At 35.3% G+C, this 23841-nt stretch overlaps 1 pseudogene; it reads left to right on the top strand.

Annotated features, from left to right (window-relative positions):
• Positions 1 to 9678: 9678 nt before the first annotated feature.
• Positions 9679 to 11387, top strand: LOC111152481 (annotated as a pseudogene).
• The last annotated feature ends 12454 nt before the right edge of the window (positions 11388 to 23841 follow it).

The following is a 23841-nucleotide window of genomic DNA, read 5'->3' as shown; positions in this document are numbered from 1 at the left end:
TTCAGTTCCACACCTATGTTCAAATCCCATGTGCCTTGCCCTACAAACACTGAATTCCTCACCCTTGTGACATTTTCTTGCTTAAATGGATTGTCGCTCTGTTGAGCATGGGCCATAGCTTCCTGAGTGGTTTCCAAGTGGAAGGATAACAAAACCCAGAAATTAAATTCCATCCCATAAAATGATCCTTGACCAATGAGAAATGAGGCATGAAAGAGGAACAGATGCAGTTCTCTCCTTATTCCTTCCCAACTCTTCTCTAAGGTCTGATTTCTCCTTAAAATTCTTCCAGAGAAAGTCTCACATGTGAAAAAGACATGTCTGCTGGCTGAACAAAGCCTTATTTCACTTGGCTAATTGTGACCCAGAGGCCAGTTTCACATCTTTGTTTGCCTTGTTTTCTTTTTTCTTCATCCCGGGCACTCTGGGTTTGCACTTCCCAAAGAAAGTGGCAGCACTTTAATGTTTGCCCTCAGGCCTCGATTTCCTTTTACAGATTTTTTTAAAAATTCATTTTAGACAAAGAAAAAGAGAAAGAGCACAAGCCATGGGAGGAGCAGAGGGAGGATAAGTAGACTCCCTGTTGACCAAGGAACTCTTGTGTCTGATCTCACGACCCTGAGATCGTGATCCCAGCCCAAATCAAAAGTCAGATGCTTAACCAACTGAGCCCCCCAGGTGCTCCCAGGCCTTGATTTCTAAAGATTTTATTTATTTATTTGAGAGAGAGAGATCACAAGTAGGCAGAGAGGCAGGCAGGGAGAGAGGGGGAACCAGGCTCTCCGCTGAGCAGAGAGCCCGATGCAGCTGGATCCCAGGATCCTTAGATTATGACCTGAGCCGAAGGCAGGGGCTTAACCCTCTGAGCCTCCCAGGCGCCCGCAGGCCTTGATTTCTAAAGGACCAAGTCTAACACAGTACTTAAAAATTCAATACAACAGTGTTTTGTATTTTCCTCTCTGTTACATAGACTTTTCACCTTCATGAGCTAATGAACCTATTTCATTTACAATTACAATTACAATAGAATTCTGAACTGTTGTATTATATTTTTAGGACATAGTGTCAATTATGTAAATCTCTGCATTAAGACCTTGATTGAAGGCAACATTTCCTTCTACAGAAAAGGTACAGATGCTAAGTGGTAAAATTAGTTTCTTATTAAGAAAATAGTTAGGGGCGCCTGGGTGGCTCAGTGGGTTAAACCTCTGCCTTCAGGTCAGGTCACGATTTCGGAGTCCTGGGATCCAGCCCCACATCAGGCTCTCTGCTCAGCAGGGAGCCTGCTTCCCCCTTTCTCTCTGCCTGCCTCTCTGCCTACTTGTGATCTCTCTCTCTGTCAAATAAACAAATAAAAATCTTTTTTTAAAAAAAGACCATAGTTAGAAATTAGTTTTTCTAATTTTCTCTGTACAAGGTGCATATCTATTATGTTTAGTTGTCTGAAAGGGTTAAGCATGAAAATATATTTGTCTGGGAAACTATTTTGAAGGATACTGGTTAAGCTCTCAACTTAAATTTTTCATAATATGAAATTGTTAAAAATGTGAAAATTTTAATAAAATTAAAGTTGGTAAATTTTAAGCCAATAAAAATAAGTCACTTTTAAAATAAGATATATAAAATAGTCAAGCAGGGCAATACTTTCCACTGCAGGTGGACAGCATGCATGCTGCAAGTTGAATATTTGAGAAGGGATTGCTAATTTTATGACCACTCGTAAATATTTTCAAGCTAGGACAATGATATGGGTAATGAAATATTATATTCAAGATGCAAACCATTCACCTACATGGGTCAGGAATGATTTTCCTTTTGCCTATATATTTGGCATTTGATTTGTGTGTGTGTGTGTGTGTGTGTGTGTGTGTGTGTGTGTGTGATGTGGCAGAGTTACTTTTTGGAGCATAAAAACACTTTTTAGGAGGAAAAAAACCCTTGTAGATAGCACAAGCATTGCAGAATATAGAAACAAATTCCTCACTTTTAGAATTCCTTTAGAACACAAGAGTAAGTGAACTCTGATTCATAATCAGCAGGTGAGGTATGACTTTTAATCCTTTACTTCACTGATGACACCGTATCTCAAAATTATTTGTAATTTTGTCATATACCATTTAAACTAAGTAAGAGTGGTGGGCAAACATAGGTGGGCCAGGTTTTCTAAAGAGAAATGTACTGTTTGCTCTGTATCTTAAAAAACGATATAAGCGAAAAAGAGACTAGTGATCAGAATATAAACTATTTTTAATTAATATAATAAAAGCTTAAAGGGAAAAAAACCCACAAAAATCTGGCATGCTGGCTATCTCTAGTTCCCCTCCAGATTTATTCTCCACCCTTATCGACCTGTTCTGTCTCTCACCTATATAGCATTTACCATTGTACAGGAAAAGGGCTTCCTTGCCCCTCTGGCTTCTGGTTATAGTTAATCAATGGGGAGCTCCACAACAAATCGGAGAAAGAAAGAGTATGATCAACTTATTATTTATTCCCTAGCTTCTCCATCCAAGGCTAGATGTTTCCCTAGCAAAGGAAGGAAAGTCGGGAAACCCAGCTTTATGTTTAATATAGACGCATCTGTGTTTCTTGGCCTCTGTCAGCCAGCCCTTTGGGGCCCCAGCCTCCTCAGCTCTCAAGGAAGACCTCTAAATTGATGGGGTTCTGCATTTGCATCCAGAACCAAAATTCTAGGAAATACTTATATTCTACTATAAGTCATCACTTTAATGTATCTTATTACCATTTTCTTTGGTTTATGTCCACACCTGCATGTTCTTCCAGAGCCTACTTCAGGTCACATCCTCTATGTGTTGCTGATAACTAGAAACATGTGAAGCAATTTTTTTAAGTGGTGACCATAACTAATAAAATTCAAAAGTATTGCCCTTTCAACCAACCATTGAATGATTACTCACTTGCTCTCCTTTTAAAGTTTCTCCTCAGTAAACTGTGTAAAGATAAGCCCACAAAGTCTCAGGGTCTCCGAACAGCAAGTTATATCTATTTTAGTCAGAATTTGCAGAAATGTAGTGATTGTTTTTTATAGAATTGGATAATATTTAGATATTTTAACCTCAAGTCCCACTTCTCCATTTTCCGTTTTCTTAGGGACCCAAAGGCTCTTCCTCATTTTCTGACCCCGGCAATAGCATAATACCAGCTTAAAATATTGAAAGGATGAATGAATTTCTTTAGTCAGAGCATATACAAGAGTCTAAAGCTGAACCATTTTATATTTGCAATCTGCTAAAGTTGGAGAGAAAAAAATGTTATTGTTACGGTTTTTGAGTTTCAAAAGAAATTAGCTTTAGACTCTGAGGCCAAATATGGAGGACAAGGTAAGGATCTAGAAAAGTTAATCAGAGTCTGGCAGAATGCAGCATACAACATAACACAATTTCTTTGTACAGACAAAGATGATCAAGGCCTTTTCCAAGCAAGGAAGGAAAAGATTTTGAGAGAACATCAAAGGGAATCTGAGCAGAGTTAAGATGTTTCCTAGGTCCTCGCCAGGGAGTCCACTGTCTTCACCTGCAAGCCACAGAGAATAGGTTCCCTGAGGAAATGAAGGCCACTGGATCTAAAGAAAATCTTGAATCTACTAGGAAGTTTATATAGAAGAAAATTTCCTCTTAGTAATTTCAAATATTATCCCCGGCAGTCATGACTTTAGACTTAGCTGTGTATGATGTTTCCCCATGAGACTGTAAACCTTTGCACAACGTACATAGGCCCATGGCAGGCCGTCTGTATATATGATCCATAAATATTTATTGAATGAATAGCTAAACCTTATAACGTAGCTTTTCTTCACTTTTGTGATGATGCAACTGGTAGAATTAAAGCACAGCATGGTTTTCAGGGAGATACAAAAGTCTAAGTTTGTCAATAACACAATACGTTAGGTTCAACTTACGTTTAAGAATACCATCCATATACCGTTTTTAAATACACTCTTTTTATTTTAACGTGATCATCACATTAGCTCCAAAATGATTTGTATCATGTAATTTTACCAATAAAACCCAAAACCAGTTTTCAAATTAAATCAGATTTTCCATTCTGATATACTCTTTCAGGAAGTTCAAAGGAGTTGGCAGAGAATCAATTCTGGTAAATATGTCAATCATTCAATTCAGTTTGGTTAGAAGTCAATTCCTTTATGTCCTCTTAGAGTTAAGCTATATTCTCTGATATTTTGTATACTCTGAGGTCTTTGAGGTCTCTATGTTTCTGCATTGGTATGGAAGTAGAGAGACACTTGTAAAAATGTCTGAATAGTTGTTGAGGTTGGTGCTTTCATCTTTATCCTTATTTTAAGCCAGTGAGGATTCTAGTGAAGAATGAAAGAATCGACTGTTCGGGTCTTTTTAGCTCTACAGTTGTGTATAGACTCACCCTGAGTTATTGATTTGTCCACTCAGCTACCGCCATTCTCTTCACAAAGACATTATTAATGTTGCCCAGTACTGGAGCTGAAGAACTCCAAAGGTCAGTGGAGAACACACAGCATTCTTTTTGCTAAGTGTCTGCTGAAACAGATATGTTTTGCCCCCCTTTCCTGGCTCTTTTTGTAATTAGTCATGACATTATTTTCTTTTTTTAGTATAAACTCATCAATACTCCCAGAAGCTGTGAATAAATTCTTATTCATCTAGGTATATTAAATACTCCATACTTAATACAGTGAAACAGAGTTAGCATTGCACTTGCTTTGAAGAAAAAAAGAAAGTGGAAGAAGCCTTATTTAAGAAAACATATACAGTTATTTTCCAATGCAATCAATCCTAAATATAATTTCAACCAGAAACAATATTGGGTACAAGTCTGTTTTGAAAGCACAAATTCTAAATATTTATGCCTGTTTTATATCACAAAAAATAGCAGTTACACATTTAGAAACAGATTCTTAGTTTTCCACATTGTACTTTCAAAAATATTTGTGTTCAGTGTAGCTTCTTGTGTATATTACTACTGGATTATCATTCATTTGCTCATTTACTTCATAATCTGGTTGCAAATCTCTGAGACATGGAAAAGGAATATAATAATTGTTCACTTTGAAGAACAGTTTTTAAATCTATGTTAAGCATATATTTAATATATTACTAAAACTACATTAATATATTGTTTATGTCAAAATCGGTTATATCTTAAATATACATGTATATAGTCATTCTCACTTAAATAGTAATGTGGAAAAACCTATTGACTATACCACCTTCTTTTTAATGTTTCATGAGAGAGACTTACAAATTATTCTATAAGAATCTTAGTTTGTTTGCTGTTGGGTTTGATTTAGGTTTTAACATTCTGGTATGAAAGAATCAGATTCTTTGTCTTACCAATTTATAAACCAAAAAGACAAATCTTCATAGAGATTTGATAAACTCTTCCTTGAAGTAATAAAAAAAGACTGATACAGTAGTTAATGGCTCTATATTGGAGAATATTTTCCCCCAAAGAATGAAAATGTTTACCATTTTATTTTCAATGATCAAAATTATATTTAATTTAGTTGTATTCATTTAACAAATACTTTGTGTATACAATCTGGTTAAAAATTGATTAAATTGGTTTAAAGATTCTGGCTGTCTACTGAGAGTTGACAGAACTTATTTTTACTACTATAAAATTTCATAAATATCAATGAGGATAATATATTTTATTGACATTAAGCCAGATAAATTTAGCTGGTTTCCTTTGTTATTCATCTTCCACACATTCCATGTTTTTCTAATATTTTCTATGGAGCTCTCAGTAAAAAAGTGTTGCCAACTTTAATTCCATAATGATTTAAGTTTCTATAAATGAAACAATAGCCATTGATTTAATTTTAAGTACTGTAGTTCAGTTTCAAAGTTCCTTGACATTTGGGTTACCTCATTTTTCTGACATGTTTATGGATAAACTTGATTAGTATCTTTCTAAAAAGTTTTTGTGATCCTGAAAAGAGATACCTTTTCAGGTTGCCTATTATTTGTTATCTATTTCTATTCAACTCATTTCCTTTTGAGAAGTAGGAGTTACAGTAGCTTTAGAGGCAGATTAAGAAGTGAGAATTGTTGTAGAATCAGTTCCACAGACTTGGTGCTTATTAAATTTCTAAGCAGAAATCAGATGAATATTGAGTAATGATAAAATGAGGTATCCCTTCCCTTTCATGATTCTATTTCTGCCTCCAGCTTTCTAATTACTGTAAGTCATGACCATAGATTGTGGTTTGGAATTTAGAGAGAGCACAATTCCTAGCCTATGAAAGAAGTAAGCACCAAATCAAGTCACTTTTACTTTGAAGAAAATTTCTTTTTCCCTACACTTTTTCTAAGGTTGACCTTACCCATTGGCTCCCCTGAGCTGCCAGGTGGATTTGTGCGTGGTGGGAGAAATGCAGCAGCCAAGAGTTGAGGCTCATTCTGCTAAAGGTTTAGGCAAATCAGCAGCAACTTCTAAGAGAGAATTAAGACTGGTTAAATGTATTGCATTAGATTTACACCTAATGGTCCAAGGCACAAATTTTGACCTGTAATACACAAAAATTTTGGACACGAGAGCCAATTTGGGTTAAGCATTTTATACTGTTTTAGTCATAAATAGTCATTCAGAGTGTCAGACCCTCTGCTAATCATGAAAAATTTCAAAAGATATTTTCCATCCCTGAGGAAGTTCTATTATGATTTAAGAGTCCCCAAAATAAGCCACCTAGAGTAGCCCCATTAAAAAAAATCATTTGAAATATTTCAACTTCCTTACATAGCTTATACATTTGACCTATTATTCTATCTTTTTTATTGCACATTGTATAAATCTGGAGATATGCATTATAAATTGTAAAAGAGTAACCACAGGAAAACTTTCAGAACAAGGATTGTGAAACTTTTAGGCTTTCTTGAAGATAGCAAGATTATCATGCTGTGTTCTTGGGTGTTTTCTCACATATTTTAAAAAAGAAAAGTGATTAATTCCCAAGGCATTTTTAAAATGGCATTTGTTCTTTAAACATATTTCTGTTCATTTGAATAACTGAATTTATTTTGATGGGAAAATGCAGTTAGTAACACGGAATTAAGTGGTATTTCAATACATAAAAATAGAATATACAGTGCTTTATTTGTTTTGGTTTTGTCTTTTATATCTCTGCTTCTACACTTATTATGTTACCAATAGCAGTATATCCTTTACATAAATCCTAAGGTGATCTCGCAAACATCATTCCTTCCTTCCTCTCTTTAAAAAAAAAATTTAACCTGTGTTTTAATTATGCCAATCACGAAGCTTTGACAATGTTTTTTTCAAAAAGCCAGACTCAAGCCAATGGTATGTAGCATTCTCCTAGAGATTGTTATTGGTTTGGAGAGAATATAGGGATCAGACTCAAGATGAGGACTTATTCTGTATTTAGAAGAGAGTTTCCATTTCTTACCATCAGTGAACAGGATACATGCTCAGTGGGTGCTGACAGCCATCTTCTGACTAAGACAAAGCCTAAATCAAGACCAAAGGAAAGAAATACTGAGTGACAGAGAAATGGAATTAGGACCCTGATGGTATCAGGCCAGGATCCTGTCCTACCTCTAGACTTCCTTCTCTGTGTTATGGATAAGAAACACTATTACATTCCATGTTTCTTTATCTTGTAGTCTAAAACATCCTAAATTACACAGCTTCTTAAGTAATCTCTAAGTAAATTATAGTATATATTTAATGTTGAAAATTATAGTTATTGGGGTGCCTGGGTAGCTTAGTGGGTTAAGCCTCTGCCTGCAACTCAGGTCATGATCTCAGGGTCCTGGGATTGATCCCTGCATCAGGGTCTCTGCTCAGCAGGGAACCCGCTTCCCCCTCTCTCTCTCTGCCTGCCTCTCTGCCTACCTCTCTGCCTACCTGTGATCTCTCTCTCTCTGTCAAATAAATAAATAAAATCATTAAAAAAAAAAAAGAAAAGAAAGTTATAGTTATTGGTTCATCCATGTATTTTAATATTACAGATGGCTTCTATGTTAGCCAGGTAAAACAAAAACAACCTATTTCATTTCTCCAGTGCCGTCAATAGTCTGAGAACTTCAGGCGAGTCACTTACAAAACGTACAAATGGATTATTGTTTAAACTAATGATATCTTAAAATATTATTTCTACTTCTTTGACTTAAGAATGTCTTATATTCAAAAACTTCTGTTAAAAATGGGAAATTTCTGGGGTGCCTGGGTGGCTCAGTGGGTTAAAGCCTCTGCCTTTGGCTCAGGTCATGATCCCGGGGTCCTGGGATTGAGCCCCACATCGGGTTCTTTGCTCAGTGGGGAGCCTGTTTCTCCCTCTCTCTCTCTCTGCCTTTCTCTCTGCCTACTTGTGATCTCTGTCTGTCAAATAAATAAATAAAATCTTTTTTAAGAAAAGGGAAATTTCTGGTAAAATAGAGTACCCTAGAATGTTAGCCATTATCTAACTGGATCTCTTAGAAACATCTTTGAATATATTTTAGCTTATGAAAACTGAGGGCAGAAGACATCTTTAAACTGCTGACAAAAATTGTCAACACAGAATTCTATATCCCATAAAACCCAACTTTTAAGAATGAAGAAAAATAAGCATTTTCAGGTTTTAAAAATGTGTACAATTTTCACCAGGAGACACGTACTACAACAAAGGCTAAGTAGACAAAAAGAATATATTACCAGGTGGAAACTCAAATCTTTAAGAAAATCTGAAGAACATTAAAAATAATATATGTGTGGGTAAATTTAAAAGACTATTATTCCTTTTAAATTAATTAAATAAATTTAACTGTTTAAAATTATAATATTGTTTTGTGAGGTGTGTCACTTATGTAACTCTAATATGATAACTCTTATGTAACTCTCCATAGGATAAGAAGTGGGTCAAATGGACCTATACAGTAGTGAGATTTCTATGTTTAATCTTAAGTGGTACAATATTAACTCTATGTATACTGTGAGATTTTAAGGATAAACATTCCCATAACTAATACTAAAAAAATGTGAAGTGGCATAGGTGAAAACAATAGATAAGTTAAAACAAACTTTGGATACACATTCAATAATTCTAAAAGAAAAAATGAAAAAGAGCAAAATAACACCAAGAGCAACAAGAAGAAAAATAGAGAAGACAAAAAACAAATAGTAAAATTGTAGACCTACGTACAATCAAATCAATACTTAAGTGCTAATTGACTAAGGGCTCCAGTTAAAATCCACAGATTACAAAAATGGATTTAAACAAACAAACATGAAACCCAACTCTGCTGCCTTCAGAACTTACATTAAATAAAGGCATATTTCATTTTATTGTGCCTTGCTTTATTGTGCTTTGTAGGAAATGAAAGTTTATGGCAACCCTGCCTTGAGCAAATCTATCAGTGCCATTTTTCCATCAACCCTTGCTCACTTCATGCTTCTGTGTCCCATTTTGGTAATTCTCACAATATTTCAAACTTTTTCACTATTGTTATATATCACTGTAATCAGTGATCTTTGATTTACTATGATAATTATTTTGGGTGCCATGACCTGTGCCCATAGAAGACAGTGGACCTAATACAGATGTGTGTTCTGATTGCTCCACCAGGTGGTCATTCTCCCATTTCTCTCCCTCTCCTCAGGTCTCCCTATTTCCTGAGACAAAACAATTTTGAAATTAGGTCAATCAATAACCCCACAATGGTCTCTAAGTATTCAAGTGAAAGGAAGAGCTTCATGTCTCTCACTTTCAATTTAATGTTAGAAATGATTAAGTTTGGTGAGGAAGGCATGTTGAAAGCCAAAACAGGCCAAAAGTTAGGCCTCTTATATCAGTTAGTTAAGTTCTGAATGCAAAGGAAAAGTTTTAAAGGAAATTAAAAGTGCTACTCCAGGGAACACATGAATGATAAGAAAGTGAAATAAATGCATTGCTAGTATGGAAAACGCTGTAGGGGTCTGAATCGAAGATCAAACCAGTCACAGCATTCCCTTAAGCCAAAGTCTAAACCAGAGCGAGGCTATATTTCTCTTCAATTCTGTGAAGGCTGAGAGAGATGAGGAAGCTGAAGAAAAATTTGAAGCTGGCAGAGGTTGGTTCATGAGGTTGAGGGAAAGAGGACATCTCCATACAATTAAAGTACAAGGTGAAGCAGCTGGTGCTGAGGTAGAAGCTGCAGGAAGTCATCTGGAAGACCTCGCTGAGAGAATTAGTGCAGGCGCCTGCACCAAACGACGGATTTTCAATGTAGATGAAATGTAGATACCATCTAGGACTTTTATAGCTAGAGAGAAGTCAAAGCCTGGCTTCAGACCTTCTGAGGAGAAGCTGACTGTCTCATTAGGGGCTAATGCAACTGATGACTTCAAAGTTGAAGCCAGTGCTCATTTACCATTCTGAAAATCCTAGGGCCCTTGGGAAGTATGCTGAATCTATTCTGCCTGTGCTCCATAAATGAAACAATAAAGCCCAGATGACAGCACATCTGTTTGTAACGTGGCTTATTGAATATTTAAGCCCACTGTTGAGACCTACTGCTCAGAAAAAAAAGATTTCTTTTAAAATATGACTGCTCATGGAGAATGCACCTGGTTACCCAAGAGCACTGATGGAGATGCCCAACCAGATTAATGTTGTTTTCATGCTTGCTAACACAACATCCACTCTGAAGCCATTAGATCAAGGAGCAATTTCAACTTCCAAGTCTTATTATATACAAAATATATTTTATAAAGCTCCAGCTGCCGTAGACAATGATTCCTCTGATGGATCTGGGAAAAGTACATTGAAAATCTGGACAGGATTCACCATTCTAGACGCCATTAGGAACATCTGTGACTCATGCAAAGAAGTCAAAATATCAACATTAACAGGACTTTGGAAGAAGTTGAATCCAAGCCTCATGGAGGACTTTGAGGAGTTTAAGACTTCAATGGAGGAAGTAACTGTAGAAATGGTGACACAGCAGGAGAACAGAAGTGGAGCCTGAAGATGGGACTGAGTTGCTGCAATCTTGTGATAAAACTTGAATGAATGAGGAGTTGCTTCTTATGGATGAGCACAGAAAATGGATTCTTGAGATAGAAACTATTTCTAGCAAAGATGCTGCAAATATTGTTGAAATGACAATGAAGGATTTAGACTGTTACCTAAACTTAATTCATAAAGCAGCAGCAGAGTTTGAGATGACTGACTCCAATTTTGAAAAAACTTCTACTATGGCTAAAATGCTATCAAACAGCATTGCATACTACAGAAAAGCCATCAGAGGAAGAGTCAAATGATGTGGCAAGCTTCATTGTTGTCTTATTTTAAGAAGTTGCCACAGCCACCCCCATTTTCAGCAACCACCACTGTGATCACTCAGCAGCCATCAAACTCCCAGGCAACACCCTCTGCAAGCAGATGATGATCAGCATCTTTTAGTCATAAAGTATTTTAACTAGGAATATAAATTTTTTTAGATATAATGCTATTATACACTTAATAGACTGCAGCAAAATATAACTTTTTATGTACTGAGAGACCAAAAAATTCTTGTGTTTTGTTTTACTGTGATATTCACTTTATTGTGCTCTGGAACTGAACTCCTGATATCTCTGAGTTATGTCTGTATTAAGAAACAAATCAGTTGAAAGTAAGTACATGGAAAATAGATGTCCCAAGAAAACAGTCAATACAGAATAGTTGTAGTAGCTATATTAATATATTAACTTCAGGACACAGAGTATAACCAGAAAGTAAAAGGTGTATTTCACAGTGATAAAATTTTAGTAAATTAGAAGAATCTAAAATTCATAAATATGTACACTTCCAATTAGAGAGACTCTACTACGTGAAGAATAAAATCAAGCACTTTTGATGTTTTTCAGAATTCAAAATTCTTTAATCCCTTTCACTTTTATTAAGATAAAGTTTTGAGATATTTGTGTTAATATACTAAAATCATGTGGGTGAGATTTTAGAATTCCTTCATATTAAAAATCAGCCAGGTAAATTAAATAATGTTGCTAATAATCTAACTAAATCCCTAGCCATAAAGACATTTTAAAGAAAGGATTATGTAACTCCCAAATACTCTTTCACTTTGAAAAGGTTTCTAGGATTTTTTTTTTCTTTTAGCATTTCAAATTCTCCACCTATTTGTGAAAGAGGTTAGTTAGAGTCTTAGAACCTAGACTTGCTATCAAATCCTTCTTTTCGACAACATTCTCAGGTTATTGAATACTTAGTATCTTATGGTACAACCAAACCTAAGAGATTGCCCCTCTTAAGGACAGTAACAAACTTAAGATAAAAAATAAACTACTATAGAAGACCTTATCAAAAATAATATTTTTAATTCAACAGCATGACAGCTTTGGGGTGAGGGAAAGAACTCTTGATTCTCAGTACTGTGAAAATTCCTGGCAACTCTTATCAATAAAATATGTGACTGTGATCAAGGCTCTGAAGACTTTCTGAGACTCATTTTTCTCATCTGCAAAATGAAAGTTAAGATACAGGTGGTTCAAGGTTTTCCCCACCTTTGACCTTGAAGATTTGGTCTTATGGGTATGGTGGAGAATGGCAACAAAATAGTACACTTAAAACACTTAAGTACCAGAATATTTTGTAAAAATGTTATAAAAGCAAAAGCTATTTTAAAAGTTATATAACTTGCTTATATTTTAATTTTCTTAACAAAGAAGAGAAATCATGAGTACGTCATTGACAGTTCTTTCAGGTTTTTTACTCCTTTTCTGGTAGGAAAAACATCTCCTATTTCTATTTTTAAAAATCATTTATTTCAATGTCATCATATTCTCAGTAATGTGGAGGTATAGCAAACCAGATTTAGATTTACACTCTGAGTATTTACTTACATTAACATTTATACCAGCATAATTGAGCTACACAAACCATTTATGTGAGGAATATATGAAAGATAGTATTGTGAAATACAAAGCAGGTTAAGTTTAACTTATTTTTTTTACTCTTGCCCCTGAGATATATAATACTGAAATAAGTTACTGGAATTATTTTATAAAAATGACAAATGTCAAAAACACAAACATCTGAGATCATCTAACTTTAAATATAAATAGAAGATCTTTTTGTCCAACATGATATACTTTCTGTACGATACTCTGGATAAAAATTAAATCTGTAGGAAGGATAATTAATAAGTCATTTGAGAAAATTAAAATGGCAATACATACAAGATATTAATATTTATCTCCTTTAAAAATTTAACTGACACATTTATAAAGAACTTACTGAATATTGTTACATACAGCATTTGACTTTGGATTCAAAATTTAATATTTATGAAATATAGAATATATATACCAATTTTACATGCATGCAGACCCTGGTTTCTTTAAAATTTATACAGCTTAATAAAGAACAAGAAGTACATTTTACTACATAATAGATGTTCATTCACTTCTTTTAATGAATAAAATTGCACATTTCTTATTTTGTACATAGTTATTTGTATTTTGTGTATAATCTGTAAACTTGACTATATTACCTTTATATGAAAATTCATCCAAATGATAAACATAACTTTTAAGATGATTGTAAAAATTTTCCATTGTTAAGTGTCTTATTTTGCAGCCTCTTTTTGATTCTCCTAATTGGTTTTTTTAATTTTCCTAATTAGTTTGATCAGATTTCATATCTCATTTTCTTGCTAGGTCAATCAATTCTGTTTTAAATAAGTTGGTCCATTTTAATCTCTGCTGTAGTGTTAAGGAGGAATTCCCTCAAGAACTTATAAATAAAGGAGGGACACCTTGGGAGCTAAGTCGATTAAGCATCTGCCTTCAGCTCAGGTCATGATCCCAGGGTCCTAGGATCAAGTCCTGTATCAGGCTCCTTGCTCAGTGGGGAGCATGCTTCTCCCCTCCACCTGCCACACCTCCTGCTTTTGCTCTCTCTCTCAATCTGACAAATAAATAAATAAAAATCTTTTTAAAAAGAACTCTTAAAAAATTTTTACTTATTTTTTAAACTTTATTTTATTTTTTCCATGTTCCAAGATTCATTGTTTATGCATCACACCCAATGCCCCATGCAATACGTGCCCTCCTTAATACCCATTGCCGGGCTCACCCAACCCCTGACCCCCTCTCCTCTAAAACCCTTAATTTGTTTCTCAGAGTCCACAGTCTCTCATGATTTGTCTCCCCCTCCAATTTCCCCCAACTCACTTCTTCTCTCCTTCTCCCAATGTCCTCCATGTTATTCCTTATGCTCCACAAGTAAGTGAAACCATATGATAATTGACTTTCTCTGCTTGATTTATTTCACTCAACATAATCTCCTCCAATCCCATCCATGTTGATACAAAAGTTGGGTATTCATCCTTTCTGATGAAGGCTTAATATTCCATTGTATATATGGACCATATCTTCTTTATCCATTTGTCTGTTTGAAGGGCATCTTGGCTCTTTCCACAGTTTGGTGACCGTGGCCATTGCTGCTATGAACATTGGGGTACAGATGGCCCTTCTGTTCACTATATCTGTATCTTTGGGGTAAATTCCTATTAGTGCAATTACAGAGTCACAGGGTAGCTCTATTTTTAATTTCTTAAGGAATCTCCACACTGTTTTCCAAAGTGGCTGCACCAACTTGCATTCCCACCAACAGTGTAAGAGGGTTCCCCTTTCTCCACATCCTCTCCAACACTTGTTGTTTCCTGTCTTGTTCATTTTGGCCATTCTAACTGGTGTAAGGTGGTATCTCAATGTGGTTTTGATTTGAATCACCCTGATGGCTCATGATGAATAACATTTTTTCATGTGTCTGTTAGCCATTTGTATGTCTTCTTTAGAGAAGTGTCTGTTCATGTCTTCTGCCCATTTTTTGATGTGATTATCTGTTTTGTATGTATTGAGTTTGAGGAGTTCTTTCTAGATCTTGGATATCAGCCCTTTGTCTGTAGTGTCATTTGTGAATATCTTACCTCCCATTCTGTGGGTTGCCTCTTTGTTTTGTTGACTGTTTCCTTTGCTATGCAAAAGCTTTTGATCTTGATGAAATCCCAAACGTTCATTTTTGCTTTTGTTTCCTTTGCCTTTGGAGACATATCTTGAAAGAAGTTGCTGTGACTGATGTCAAAGAGGTTACTGCCTATGTTCTTCTCTAGGATTTTGATAGATTCCTGCCTCACATTGAGGTCTTTTATCCATTTTGAGTTTATCTTTGTGTATGGTGTAAGAGAATGGTCAAGGTTCATTCTTCTATACATAGCTGCCCAATTTTCCCAGCATCATTTATTGAAGAGATTGACTTTTCCACTGTATATTTTTTCCTGCTTTGTCGAAAATTATTTGACCACAGAGTTGCGGGTCCATATCTGGGCTCTCTACTCTGTTCCACTGGTCTATGTTTCTGTTTTTGTGCCAGTACCATGCTGTCTTGGTGAGCACAGCTTTGTAGTAAAGCTTGAAATCAGGCATTATGGTGCCCCCAGTTTTGTTTTTCTTTTTCAACATTTCCTTAGCAATTCAGGATCTCTTCTGGTTCCATACAAATTTTAGGATTGTTTGTTCCAGCACTTTGAAAAATGCAGCTGCTTTCCTATACACTAACAATGAATATACAGAAAGGGAAATTAGAGAATTTATTCCATTTACTATAGCACTAAGAAGCATAAGATACCTGGGAACAAACCTAACCAAAGAAGTAAAGGATCTGTACTCAAGGAATTACAGAACACTCATGAAAGAAATTTAAGAAGACACAAAAAGATGGAAAAGCATTCCATGCTCATGGATTGGGAGAATAAACAGTATTAGAATGTCTATCCTGCCTACAGCGATCTATACTTTCAATGTCATCCTGATCAAAAAAGAACTTTTAAATAGAGGAAATTAGATTGCTCTCTGAGACTTAAACTTTAAAATCAAGGTACAAGAAAAGAGTTAGGAAGCATTTCAAAAAAATACACTCACTTCTAGCCCTGCAAGACCTGGCATGAACTATAAAGGCTATGAGGACCTAAAACCTAACAAGTCTACAGCCCCCTTGTGAAGGAAGCTGACGGAAGCAGGAATTCGTCACACGTATCTATGTCTTTTGTATTGAGATCACAGACCAGCATTCTAACAAAGGCAGCCATCAACAAATCGAACATAGAGAAGACAAATAGCTTATGGAAAGAGATGACCTAGGAACCCCACCCAATGTGGGAATTTCTCTTAGTAAGAATGAGATCAAATCATAACCTCTCTCAGGATTCTCAAAGAGGACTGGCAGCAATGGAAGAGAAATATAAAGTAAAGCTGGGTTAATATAAGGTCACTGGAGTCATTGTTGTATCATGAAATATATTCAATTCCTCCACAGTTGATAGATATCATATACAAAATTATTCCTTCCCTGAAATCATATAATACACCAGCTTTCATTATCACTTGTGGAAATCTAAGAGTGTCTGTCCTTTGCAACTTCTGTGAGCCAGTGCTAACAGAAGACTAAAACCCAGTTCAATGCATTATCTTATCTAGAGAAAGCATGTACCTATAAAAGAATAGTTTTTTAGCCATGAAAGCACAATGGAAGGAAAGTCACAGAGGGAAATGTTGGCAGCAACTATCCTCACACTGCCCAGAGGAAAGGAAATCCAGCTATGGGACTGTGGTGTTCTAGACCATTATTAGACCGTGTCTGTTGTGATACAGATGCTTCCATCTCTTTTTTGTCTGGAGGCATGACACTTCAATTAATCTAAATACTCTCTTTGTTCTTATATCATGGCTGGCAAAAAACTCTAGGTTATGTTTTCATTTCTTATGTACATGATCTACAGCAATAAAATGCATTAATCAATGAGACATAAGTATTTCACTCTATGTGGCAATAATTTCTCATTGTGAATTGATAAATTGGCATTCTTATTTGTTTTCATCAGTTGAGTTACTTTGGTTAATAAACATATAGCCTCCAATGGTTGTACATACTTTCAGACAAAGTAGGGCTTCTAGGTCTGCGAAGACTAGGGACCAGAACCAGGCCATTTTAAATTTACCATGGTAACACATGGCACCCTAGTAGGCCTTTCAGGAGAGAACATGCAGCAAAATAAAAAACTTACTGTTATGGGTTATAAACCAAAGCCTTCCTTTCCTGTCTAAATTCCTAGAGCCACAGATGGAAAAGGTATGATGTCACCAGCCATCACCATCAAAGAGGCAAATAGAGGCACCCATTATCTCCCTCCAGACCTCATCCATTTAAGTGTGCTGTCTCTGTTATCACCATCTTACCTGCATCATCACCACCACTTTCTTTCATGCTGCATTCATTCCTAATCCATTTTCTGGAATATAACAAATATAAAAGACTTCATATTAGTATAGCATTTTGCAGTAGTCAAAGTTTTTTCTCTTACTTATTTCATATCTCGTCCCAAGCTTAATGAGTTGGCATAAACTCTGTGTTCGTCAAAGCAGTACTTCTCAACATGTAATTCAAGCTCCTTCTGCATCAGAATCACTAGTGAGCCTGTCAAGACAAAGCTCCTGAGGGAATTCTATGCATACTGAAATTTGATAAATATGACTCTGAAATGAGAATAACAACACATGGCACTAATTCCTGGGATGCTGTGAGAATTAATGACATGTTATTCTTCCCCAAAGGTTTTAGCCAGTGGTTCTCACCCTGACTGCCTATTTCAATCATGTGGAAACATACCAATGCATGGCCTCACCCTAGACCAACTGAATCAGAATCCTTGGGAAGAGGGTTCAAAGAGTGGGTTTTTTTTTAAGCCTCCCAGGTGATTCTAATGTTTACCCAGGGTGGAAAACCCCATATTCTATCTAGCCTACATTTTTCATTTTCGACACGTTTATTCTTTCTCTGGGGTTTTGTAAGACAACTTTAGTATGACTACCAGATATTAAGAAATCTTTAATATGTAAATTAAAACCACAAACAACACTTTAATAGGAAAGTGGCTACTCATCATTAAAATATGCAAATGTAAGGGGAAAATAAATTGATGTGTACATAAGTGAAAAGAAGTAAACTATCTCAGTCACTAATAATACCTCAGATGCTCCCTGAAGGTAGAATGCTTTGGGGAATTAATGAATATCAAGGAGCTATAAAATATTTTTCCAGTTACATTGTTATTTTGTTGATAAATACAGGTAAACTTAGAATCCTAGAATGCCATATATCTGCACAGTCTGTAAATAAAATCTTAAAATAAAAAGGGGGGGGTGCCTGGGTGACTCAGTGGGTTAAATCCTCTGCCTTCAGCTCAGGTCATGATCTCAAGATTCTGGGATCGAGCCTCACATTGGGCTCTCTGCTTAGCAGGGAGCCTGCTTCCTTCTCTCTCTCTCTCTCTCTCTCTCTCTCTGTCTCTCTGCCTGCCTCTCTGCCTACTTGTGATCTCTGTTTGTCAAATAAATAAAAATCTTTTTAAAAAAATCTGCACACAGATTCACAGACCTGTACCCCTGGGGATAAAAATATATTATATATTTAAAAAAAATAATAAAATTTAAATTAAAAAAAAAAATCTGCACAGTCTGATGCAATAACCACCAGATCCATGGGACTATTTAAATTTAAATCAATTAAAATTAAGTAGAATGGGGTTATGGACATTGGGGAGGGTATGTGCTATGGTGAGTGCTGTGAAATGTGTAAACCTGGCGATTCACAGACCTGTACCCCTGGGGATAAAAATATATTATATGTTTAAAAAAAATAAAATTAAAAAAAATTAAGTAGAAAATTCAGTTCCTTATGTGTCTAGTGGATGTATGTACAGTATAGCCAGTACAAAGTACTGCATCATTTGCAGAAAGTTCTATCGGACTACTATTAGACTCTGAGGGTTAGTTCTACCTTGTAGTTGAAGAAAATGGACCACAGAATACTTAAGTGACTTGCCTATGTTGTATAAGAGGTTAGTAGAAAACCAAGAGAAGAACTAGATGCAAGTATAGTGTTCTATATACTGTTACGATTTAATGAATGGATGGATAGTTGTCATGATGATCATTATATTAATAATTGGCATGATAGAAGAAAATTATTGATTATTTAGTATAAGTCAAATATCCTGAATGTGTTTCTTTCTCACAGGAAACTTTAAAGATAGGTATAATGCTAATTTTACAAATATGGTAACAGTACAACAGAGGTTATCCAAGGATGCACAGCTACTACTTAACAAAAATGGAATGACCATACATATATGTATGTATGTCCAGATGTGTGCATGTGTATGTGTGTTTGTGTGTGGGGTTATAATCATAAATTATTATATAAGACTACTGTAAGAGATTCATTATATCAAATTTTAATCACAACATTAAAAAATGTGTTTTTATGACATAATTGTAGTGCCACCAGATATTAAAATTTTTAACATAAATGTACCAGGCTATTTTTTAATAGGCCACTTAAGAAGATTATGGTAAATTCATTTACTTAATCAATATAAGGGATCATAACATGCCCATCTCATTGAGAATAAAATGGTTTAATGCAATGCTTCAGAGAAGACATTCTATTTGAGGACATACTTAGGATAGGGTTCAGTTTCAACAAAAATTCATCTTAATTAGATTAATTGTTTTTGTGAAAGTGTACTGAGAATTTAAACTCTGTGTATATGTCTATATACATTGTACATATACATAACTCTGTGTATATGTACACTTTACTACATTGGCAGTAGTATCAGACCATGTTAGTTGATTTAAAATATATCAATGGTATGTTGATAAGCATTTCTAATTATTTAGGTTCTACTTTATCTTTTATTTCAAGTAGTATAGGATACCCATATTTCCTTTCCTTACCCTGAGATACTGTGTTGGTAGTGTTAGTGGAACTTAAATTTTTTTAACATTTGCAAGAACTAAATTAATGTGGATAAGACAAACTGGAAACAAAAGGCAATTAAAAACAATTAAAAAAACAAGGACTAAGATATAGCCATCTCTTTGATGAAGAAAAAATATAGTAGTCTCCCCTTACCTGAGGGGATGTATTGCAAGACCCCCAATGAATCCCCAAAACCACAGATGATAGTAAGCCCCATATACACTATGCTTTTCCTATACATGCATACTGTGATAAAGTTTAATTTATGAGTAAGACACATTAAGAGATTAACAACAAGAACTAATAATAATATAGAACAATTATAACAATGTCCTGCAACAGAAGTTATGTGAATGTGGTGGTTTCCTTCTCAGAGTATCTTGTTGAACTGTATTCACCCTCCTTCTTTTGATAATGTGAGATGGTAAAATACCTACTTGTTGAGATGAATTGAGGTGAATGGTGTAGGCATTGTAATGCAGTGTTAGGCTGCTATTGACCTTTTGACCACAAATCACAAGGAGGAACATCTGCTTCCAGGTGTGGTTGACCATAGGTAACTGAAACTTGCAGAAAACAAAACCACAGATAATGGGGGACAACTGTAACATCATTTTAGTGTCCAAACTATAATCACTGCTCTAATTGCCCTGGAATGTTCTAGCAATCCTTAACAGAATGGAATTTTTTAAATGACTCTTGGGCAAACTTAATTTCATTTTTTAAAACTGAAAAATCAGAACAAATTATTTTCTGTTTTTCCCCCTTAGATTTTCCCATAACTTGCATTTTATAATAGTACTAAGGCAAAATTTCTGCATATTGAGTGTGACAGAATCTGAGAATTGCCTACTCAATTGCCATCTTCCCCTTCTTCTTCACTAACAGAACTTGAGTGTTGTGTCATACTAAAAAAACAGCTGCCTTGCACATGGGAATGGTCAATTAAATATAAAGGGAATTTATTGAATGGGAAATCCATGTTGCTTTCCCTCTTATTCCTGATTCTGCCTTGAACTCAGTTGTAAAGGCTGAATTCCAGAAACCACTTGCATTATCAGGAATCCTTGGGTTGAAAATTATATGCTAACTATAAGAAAACAGAAATCTTAAAAGGGGTAGAGTCCCTGATAATAGTGACCCTTTCTCATCAACCTTGGACTACCTGTACCTGAATTTGTTTTATGTTAATGGCTTGAAAACTTTGTCTAAGCCAATGTTATCTCGGTCTATATCTCTAAAAGCCAAATGAAATTCCCAACATATTCAGTTTTACAAAACCCTGGCAACCAAATCACAAAAATCAAATACAACAATGGTGGAAAGCAACATGAGAATTATATAAATTATTCACATTTTTCATTTTTTACAAATGATGAAGTATATTTACTAAAGTTTAAACAATGCAAGTAATTTTAAGTGAAATCTAAATTACCTACCTATGAAAGGTTATCAAAGTAGGGGAAGAAGTGGAGTTGACCTTTCCTAAGTTTATAAGGCCATCTTCAAATTCACTCACTACTGGTTTCCCATAGTATGTATCTCTTATCAAACGTGTTCTATTAACTGGTCAAAGAAGATATTGTGAAAATAGTAACCCAGACACTACTATAAATTGAGTCTAGTTGTATTAGGGGCAAAGAAATTTTACTGCAGACGCCAAAGAACCTAACAAGGCTAAGTCTATTAAGACTTGTATTTGTCTGTTTGTTGTTGTTGTTCTATTTTTCTCATTAAGGAAATTCAGAAGGCAAATAGTCCAGAACTCATACCATCAAGGCAATTCAACTCACTTTGCTTATTATATGGATTTGTCCTTATGGTTACAAACATTAGGCATCTTGTTACATATCATAGGCAGACAGAAGAAAAAAGACAAAGCCCATAGGGTCATGCCAACTGAGTTTGCACAGTTTACAAAGCTTTCCCAGAACCCCTATGAAGTGACTTCTGCCTATCTCAACTTACATTCTATGCCCACACCCTTACTGCAAGCTGGTGGGAAAGTGAGTGTCTGACTTTTTATACTTTTTATGATTGGAGGTTTCTCCTACCAGCCAGGAACTAGGAGTTTGAAGAATGGTTAGGCAACCATCAATGTATGCCATATTTGCCAATTATCTTCTGTTGAATTAATAATGGAAAAGCTTTCTTTCAATTTGTGGCCACACTTTTAGGTTCTTCCTTTGCTTAGCTTCTTGTTGGCATTGCCTTTTTTTTTTTTTTTTTGTTCATAGAACTAACAGCTTTGTCAGAGGGAAAAGAGAAGACCTTTTAAATGAACAGACTTTCATTCATGAATCTTACTACTCTCATTTTCCTCGGAAGGGGAAAAGGTGGACATGTGAAATGGGGTGACATTAATCTGTGAAGATGAATGAGGCTTCATTGAGGGGTCTCTACAAGAGAAGAGAAAAAAAAATTTCCTCTCTACAATATCCATATATAGATCTCTGCTCTCAACTCTTGTTTTGAGTGAATAGTAATGTTTTAAAAAATAGAATTTGTGGTTATTCTTCAATAAGTGCCAATCCTGTCTCCTTAGAAAAGTTCTGTTAAAACGAAATTTCAGCCAGTTACATAACCCATCTGACAGCATCTCTGTAAGCTGCTCATTAAAACGAAGGATTCTGGGATTAGACAAAGCAAACAGAACCCTCCTCTGCTCTGTACCTTAGAAAGGATGTTCTCAACACTATGTTAGTCTAGAGGAGGAAAATGAAACACTTAAATATCTTTGACATTTAAAAGCCACTAAAAATGAATTAAATTATACTGGTAATAACTTATGTTTATGTAGCACTTTATGTGTTTCAAAATCTTTTTAACTGCGTTATTTCCCATTTGATAGAGCAATCATCGATACTTAAAGTTACTTGCCTAAAAGAGCACAGAAATGTAATATAGGTCCCTTATAACAGAGCCCCAAGATTCACATTTACCTTCCTTCTCTCTAAATCTGACCTTACCAGGAGAAACAATTGCTACTAGCAGACAAATCCTGTATTAGCTGTGACTGCATGGGACTCCCACTGTAGGCCTCACAGTCACTTTGCCAGGTAGGCCACCCCATAACCAGAATTCTGGCATTTGCAGGTCCCTCATCTGCCAGAAGATTCCTGCTCACTGAGGTCACAGAATAGGAGAGAACCTCCTCTCTCCTGACAACTCTGCTGCTTTGCTATAACCTTATCAGCATTGAATTATCATTTTAAGGTTGGAAAATAAAGCCATTCACCATAGATGCACATAAATTATGAAGTAATTTTTTCTTCTTTGGGAACCATTACAAATGTGATCCATGTAAAATGAAAAATTCTCATTTATGATTACTATCGAGTCATTTACTTTCCATGCCACACACAATCACAGAAGAGTTTTAAAGTATTAGAATATAAAGACACATAAATCTGTGTTGCTCCAAGCTGATGCATTTGTTATATATTTCAAGATGGTCTTTTTGGCATGGAGCCATATCGAAGTCTTTAGTTCAGATCTGACTGCAGTGGTTATATCAAAGTGCATCAAAATCCTGCCCTAAATTACATTTTCTAGAAACAATCAATGTTCTAAGAAATATTTCAAAACTCCCAAAGTATGTAGATCAGTAAAAGAAATCTTTTTTTTTCAATCTGGAACTTTGGAAATAGACTGAGCCCCACTCCTAATTTGTGCCAAGGTATTTGGTCTGGATCCAACTTGGGTGTATTCAAGATAGCTTTTTGGGGTGCATAGGTGGCTCAGTCAGTCATTAAGCGTCTGACATCAGCTCAGGTCATGATCCCAAGGTCCTGGGATGGATTCCTACATCAAGCTCCCTGCTTGGTGGGAAGCCTATTTCTCCCTCCCCCACTTCCCTTGTTTGTGTTGCCTCTCTGGCTACCTCTCTCTGTTAAATAAATAAATAAATAAATAAAATCTTTAAAAAAAAAAAAAAAAAGATAGCTTTTCAATAAGTGTGAAAATTTAAAGAAAGTATTAGTTTTTGGAAAGTTCAGAAAAAAATATATGAACTT

This window comes from Enhydra lutris, unplaced genomic scaffold (genome assembly GCF_002288905.1).
Source record: "Enhydra lutris kenyoni isolate GAN:26980312 unplaced genomic scaffold, ASM228890v2 scaffoldscaffold28, whole genome shotgun sequence".
NCBI classification, from domain to species: Eukaryota; Metazoa; Chordata; class Mammalia; order Carnivora; family Mustelidae; genus Enhydra; species Enhydra lutris.
The sequence above is the reverse complement of the archived record's forward strand: the minus strand, read 5'-3'. Positions and strand labels throughout refer to the sequence as shown.